Source organism: Lynx canadensis, chromosome F1 (assembly GCF_007474595.2).
Source record: "Lynx canadensis isolate LIC74 chromosome F1, mLynCan4.pri.v2, whole genome shotgun sequence".
NCBI classification, from domain to species: Eukaryota; Metazoa; Chordata; class Mammalia; order Carnivora; family Felidae; genus Lynx; species Lynx canadensis.
The window spans coordinates 42,633,510-42,640,229 of NC_044319.2; the positions used below are offsets into that span (position 1 = coordinate 42,633,510).

Here is a 6,720-nt window from a genome sequence, read left to right on the forward strand (position 1 = left end):
GGACGGGTCCAGAAGGATCAGAGGCTCCTCAGACCCAGAAGTTGGGGCCCCTGAGCTTCTGTGGTTATCACCCACCTCCTAGAGGGTTGGGGCAAGCAAATGGAACTAGGGATTTGGGAGGCCTGGGCAGTGCCATCTAGGCTTGCCTTTTCTACGGTTCAGTTAAAACTTGGGGATATGTCACGTCATTGTGTTGGACATTCCTGAGGATTGCCTTTAACTTCTTACAAAAATCCCCTTTTATTTCTTATTTTATCTTTAAGTAATCTCCACCTTCATCGTGGCACTGGAACTCATAACCCTGATATCAAGAGTTGCACACTCTACCGACTGAGCCAGCCAGGCGCCCCACAAAAGTCCCCTTTTATTTTTTAATTTATTTAATTAATTAATTAATTAATTAATTTTTAACGTTTATTTATTTTTGAGACAGAGAGGGACAGAGCATGAACGGGGGAGGGTCAGAGAGAGAGGGAGACACAGAATCTGAAACAGGCTCCAGGCTCTGAGCTGTCAGCACAGGGCCTGACGCGGGGCTCGAACTCACAGACTGTGAGATCATGGCCCGAGCTGAAGTCGGACGCTCAACCGACTGAGCCACCCAGGCGCCCCCAAAAGTCCCCTTTTAAAACCTGCTCTTATTATGGTAAGAGGAAGAAACGGGGGCCCCGGCCTAGCTCAGTCAGGAGAGCATGTGACTCTTGATCTCAGGGTTGTGAGTTCCAGTCTCACACTGGGGGTAGAGATTACTTAAAAAAATTTTAGCGGGGGGGCTGGTGCCTGGGTGGCCCAGTCATTTAAGCGTCCGACTTCAGCTCAGGTCATGATTTCACAGTTCGTCAGGTTCTGGGCTGACGGCTCAGAGCCTGAAGCCCGTTTCAGATTCTGTATCTCCCTCTCTCCCTGCCCCTCCCCTGCTTGTGCTCTGTCTGCCTCTCTCTCAAAAATAATTAAACATTAAAAAAATTTTTTTTAAAAATGTTTTTTTAAAAGAGGAAGAAACCGTTTATACCCTTAGGTCCATTTGCGTGATGCCCCAGAACTGATGACATTTATGACAAATTAGAACAGTGGTGGCCTCTGCTGGGATCTTCATGGGGTGATAGGAATGTTCTATGTCTTAATTGAGGTGTTTGTTACCTGGTTGTATACAGTTGTCTAGGCTTACTGAATTGTAGACTCAAGATCTCAAATAAATAAACAAGATAACCCTGTCTCACTATTTTTAGGGGAGAGATTTTCCTTCTCTTCTTCACTGTAGATAGGTGGCTGGCCAGGCCAGGCCCCCTGGGAAGCAGTCTTGTGTAGTAGAAATCACACTGATTTCGGAGTCAGTCTCTGGTTCTGATTCTATTCTGCCACTACCACTGTGACCTTGGAAAGCTGATCTCTGTTTTCCTACATCTTTAAGGTGAGTTGGGGAATTGTTACAAGTCAACAAACAAATTGCCTGGCATACACTTGGTGCCCCGACATCACCTCCTACAGGAAGCCTTCCCTGTCTTCTCCAGCCTTCCTCATTCCCACATGCCAGCCTTGGTGTGGTTAAATCTGTGTCTCAACAACAGTACGCATCTCTGACAGTCACAGACCCCTGTGGTTGCTTCTCGAAGAGTCAAACTGCAAATCTGGAATCTCCAAGTGCCGAGGGTCCCTTTATGTAATATTTTTATCTTTCTGGTCCCCACCGCCCGCCCCGGACGAGGCTCTCGATCTTTATTTTTTTTTTTTATTTTTTTAAATGTTTTTATTTATTGTTGAGACAGAGAGAGACAGAGCATGAGCAGGGGAGGGGCAGAGAGAAAGGGAGACACAGAATCTGAAGCAGGCTCCAGGCTCCAAGCTGTCAGCACAGAACCCAATGCGGGGCTCGAACTCACAGACTGTGAGATCGTGACCTGAGCTGAAGTCGGATGCTCAACCGACTCAGCCATGCAGGCATCCCGAGGCTCTCAGATCTTGAGGCCAAGTGCTGGGTCTCGCTCAGCTTTGTATCTCCCCTGCTATATAACAAGTGCTCAATAAACATTTGACCAGTGAGTGAGCAAATAATAAGTAAATCAGTACAAGCATAAGTAATTGAATCAGTGTGTGAAAGAATGCACTCTCTAGTGAAGGTATGGATCAGTGAATGAGTCCATCAGGGCATGAGGGAGGGGACAGGTGAACGGTGCATCAGTGAGTGAGGAGAGTTGAGTGAAGGAAGGATGCCCATTCCCTTGTGAAAGGTTGTATGGTGGTAATGGCTTAAATGGCCCAGTTCCAGAGCCCTGGGAAGAGTCTGGGCTGTGGCTGCTCGAGGGACAGCGCTGAAGGAGGGCTCAGCAGCTGGAGCTCCCCAAATACAGCCATTCTAGAGACTTCTCTCCCCTGCCTTCCAGCAGGGGACACAGTGGTGCTGAGGGAGTGTGAGGCAGGGCAAGCCTCCAAGCTAAGTCCATAGCTGTCCACACCCGGACACCCCAGCCACAGGCAGTGAGGACTCACTCCCCGCCCCCCCCCATGCCCCCGCCTCGACTCCATATCCCCTCGCTGATCTCCCCTGTCTTGTCGGCAAGGGAGAGCCTGTCAGGGGTTTGCATTATTTATCTGCTCTGTAACATTTACTGGGATGTAGTGTTTAATAACTGTCACTCCAATATATCTTTTCTTAATCCCTTCAGATCTGCTGCTGTAGCAATTTTAAATATTTATCAACACTGTTCATGTATTCGCTGGTTGGGTTGCAATTTTCTTGTAATTAAAGATTTACAAGACACTGCTTGAGATTTACAAAGGATTGGTAGAGATCAAAGGGGGAGCAGAGGAGAGATCGGGTCTTGGAATCTGTTGCTGGGAATGCCGAAGCTGGATTTGCTCTCCCGGGAAAAGTGGAGGCTCCTTCATGGGCTCTCACTGCCCTCTCCTTCCTGCTCTTTCCCACAGCCCAGCGCTCCAGTAAAGCAGACCTCACAGCGCGACCCAGGCCACAGTGTGGTCCTGCCTCTCTCTGGAGCCCCTGTGGCGGCATGCCAGCCTGGGGCTGGGTGCTGGGGGACAGCGGGGAGCGAGGCAGGGAAGGTCCCTGTTCACATGGGGCTTACATTCTAGTGGCAGCGGCGGACGATAAACGTCAACAAAATTAAAATTATTTTGGGTTTTGAAAAATGCTATGGATGGAGTAAATAGTGACTGAGGGTAGGAAATGAGTATCAGAGTTCTTGCCCTCGAGCAGTAGAAACTGACTCAACGAAAGGAAGTTTCTGAAAGGATAAGGGGAGTTCATAAGGGACCAAAGGAAAGAATAAAAGTGAAAAAGGATGAGCGGAGGCAGGCACCCACAGATGGTCTCTTCAGAGGGTGGCCTTTGGGAGAAATGTCTCTAGACCGTGTTCTGTTTTTGTGACATTCTGCCCAGGAGTCACAGTCCAGAGACAGAGGTGTTCACTCTTGGGCTGAGGAAGGCAGGGCACCTTGAGTGACAGCTTCACCAGGGCTGTCCACTGGGGGAGGGGTGGTCATCCAGATGAAATCTGGGTCACAGGTAACGGGCTTACTGGAGCCTCAGGTGCACATTATATCTCAGAAGGCCTCCCAGGGGTTATCTGAGCTGACACCAAAAGGATGAGAAGGGGCTGGTCACATGAAGAACTGGGGCAAGAGGGACTAGAAAGGGCAAAGCCCGATGGTAGGAAAGAGCTTGGATTTTCAAGTGTCTGGTTGGCCGGTTCTGTCTTCCCTCACAGACTGGGCTTGGGAATGGGCCCATCTCCAGTTCTGCAGAGGCAGATCTGGTTTACATTATGGGGCCAGAATTTTGTTTGTTCCAGATGGAATGGAGTAGAGGGCGTTCCCTACCTCCTAGAACAGGAAAACCAATAATGGCGGAATTTTGGTTAAGTCAAGTCATGTTTCTGGAGGCCTTTGGACTCCTAAGAATGGACGAGGTATGTGCACAGTCCTCAGAGCGCTTACACCCTTGTTGGGGAGACACACACAGATCAGGGCAGTGATAGACGTAAGCCTAGAGAGGCGATTTGAAACCTTGCTTCTATTCTAAACTAAGTGTTTAGTGCTCTAAATTCCCCTTAAGTACTGCCATGATTTTTGTTTGTTTCTCCAAGTCTCTATTTCGTCAGGTACAAAATGAGAATAATAATAGTACCTTATTCATGTGAAACTTTTCTAGGGATTAAATGAGATAATACATGTAAAGTACTTACATATGCCTGGCACATAATAATATTCACTCAATAAAGTTAAGCTATTATGATTAATAATAAAAGTCATGTAAGTATCACTACCCCAAAACCAACGATTTTGATGTCGTATTTGTATTTTCATCCGACTCAAAACGCTTCCTAATTTTCCTTTGTTCTGCTCCATGGATTGTGTAGAGGTGTGTTATTTAGCCCACAGAGTTTTAGGGATTTTCTAGTTATCTCTCTGCATTGATTTCCAATTTATTTCTCTTGTGGTCAGAGAGCATACTTGGTATGACTCAAATCCTTTAAAACTCATTGAATGTTACTTGTGGCCCAGAAGATGATCTTTCTTGATAAAAGTTTCGTGTTTCCTTGAAAGAATGTGTATTCTTGCTATTGTTGGGTAGAGTGTGCTGTCATGGTAAGTAGGTCGAGCGGAGCGACAGTGTTGTTCAGATCGTCTATATCCTTGCTCATTTTCCGACTACTTGTTCTAGTAATTAATGAGGGGGGGGGTGGAAATCTCTGACTGTAATTGTGAGTGTGTCAGTTTCTCCTTGTGGTTCTATCAATTTTTGCTTCACATATCGTGGAGCTCTGTTATAAGGCGTATTGAGGTTTGCAATTGTTATACATTAAAGAACGATCTGGCCCCAAATGTCAATTGAGGAAGTTGAGAAGCAATAATCTAGAGCTAATTATTCCCCTCGAGTGAGACAAGACTCTTTTATGCGCCCCGTTCGTTGCCCCACAAGGCATGGGGTTTCCAGTGTGGGCTGTGGGAGCAGACGCTATTCCCAGCATGCGTGAGTGGTGAGCACTCTTCACCTTAACCTTTTCAGTTTACTCTTTTCCCCAGCTTCGCATGGATTCCTCACCTGTACAGGCTGATGAGTACTCAGCTGAGGGATGGAGGGAGATTCTCTTTGTGGATCTCCAGAGTTCTGTGCAACTTTTTCTCCACTCTTCTTTCAGGCAAATTCTACCTGCCCTGTTCCACCTGGCATCCCCTCCCTACCTGTAGCCTGGAAACTCTCTGAAGATAGCGAGCCTGGACAATCATCGGGATGGTCTTGTTTATTTCTCACCTCGAAAGGATCACTGTGCTACATTGCCTAGCATGTCATGTCTCATAAATGGTTGCTTCATATATTTTGTCTGGTTTTTGGTTGTTTTAGGTGGGAGGGTAAGTCCTATCCTTATTACTTCATCTTGGCCGGAAGCTGGTCCCTTTGGATTTTGGAGGCCAATTTTTAAAAAACATATTTATTTATTTTTGAGACAGAGAGAGTGAGAGTGTGGGGGAGAGACAGAAAGAGAGGGAGACAGAGAATCCCAAGCAGGCTCCCTGGCTTTCAGATGTGGGGCTAGAACTCATGAGTCATGAGATCATGATCTGAGCCCAAACCAAGAGTCCGATACTCAACTGACTGAGCCACCCAGGTGCCCCTGGAGACCAATTTTATGATGCCAATGTCACATGTGGCAAACTCAGTAGGAGCATCCCAGTGGAGGTCCTGAGGCATCGGGAGTAAACATACTCTCTCTTTCTCAAGTCACTATTCTTCTGAGTGATAGTTTTGGCTTTGTTCTGGCCCTGATAGACAAAAGCCCTGACCACTGGACCACACATGAGCTTGTAGCCAAAGCGACTCATCATGTTGACCAAGTCAAAAATTCAGGCATGCCCAGTAGCACTTCATCATGAAATGCAAATGATATCAATGGAACCTGGCCAAGCAGATACTAATGGCTCACGTTCTAGTAACAAGTCATTCAAACTCTGAGAGGGCCCACCCTTGTGGCTTTGCCACCTCTTCCTCAATCTACACCCATGGATTCATGGAAAGTTGACCAAGGAGAAGAATAATCAAGATTGCTTTGCAAAACTCTTCATGCTGTATTTATATCCACCCAAAGGAAGCCACCTTAGCATAATAGCTCGTTCGGAAGGACCCCTGAAATTGAGAACAGATATCCTCCTGGGGGGAGTACTTTGAGCAGTACGACTTGACTAATTTGCTTGGGAGGAGGAGAGACGGCCAGAAGTAAGGTTCTCACTGATTCATGTGCTTTGCTAATGGTTTGGCCAGATAGTCAAGAGCTTGCAAAGGGTAAGATAAGATTCAAGAATTGGTGACAGGGAAGTTTAGAAAAACATATGTGGGTGGGCCTCTTGGAATGGGCACAGAATGAGAATATCTGTGTTCCACTGGATATTTACCAAGGTCCTATTGGTAATCAGGTAGACAAGATGGTCTACTTCATGGATGTTCATTAGAATTTTCCCTCAGCAACCCCAGAGTTTGCTCAGTGGGCTTGTGAACTGAGTGGCCACGGTGCCAAGTTGAGGGCTTGGCAAAGGATTAACCTCAGTCTCACCAAGACTAACCTGCCGATGTTAAATGCCCACCATTCCAAAAGCAGAAATCAGCCCTGAGCTCCTGACTTGGTAGAATAACCAATAGAATCTACTATTCTATTGGTAGAATAACTAGGTGGCCAGTCAGCTGCTTTAGGCCACGTCGGTTATTTC

At 46.8% G+C, this 6,720-nt stretch overlaps 1 long non-coding RNA gene across 1 annotated transcript in view; it reads left to right on the forward strand.

Annotated features, from left to right (window-relative positions):
* Nucleotides 1-5,334, forward strand: part of LOC115505077 — a 33,161-nt gene extending 27,827 nt beyond the window's left edge. Inside the window, exon 4 of the long non-coding RNA XR_003965911.1 lies at nucleotides 5,160-5,334. This is a non-coding gene — a long non-coding RNA (uncharacterized LOC115505077). The remainder of the gene's footprint in view (nucleotides 1-5,159) is intronic.
* Nucleotides 5,335-6,720: the final 1,386 nt, after the last annotated feature.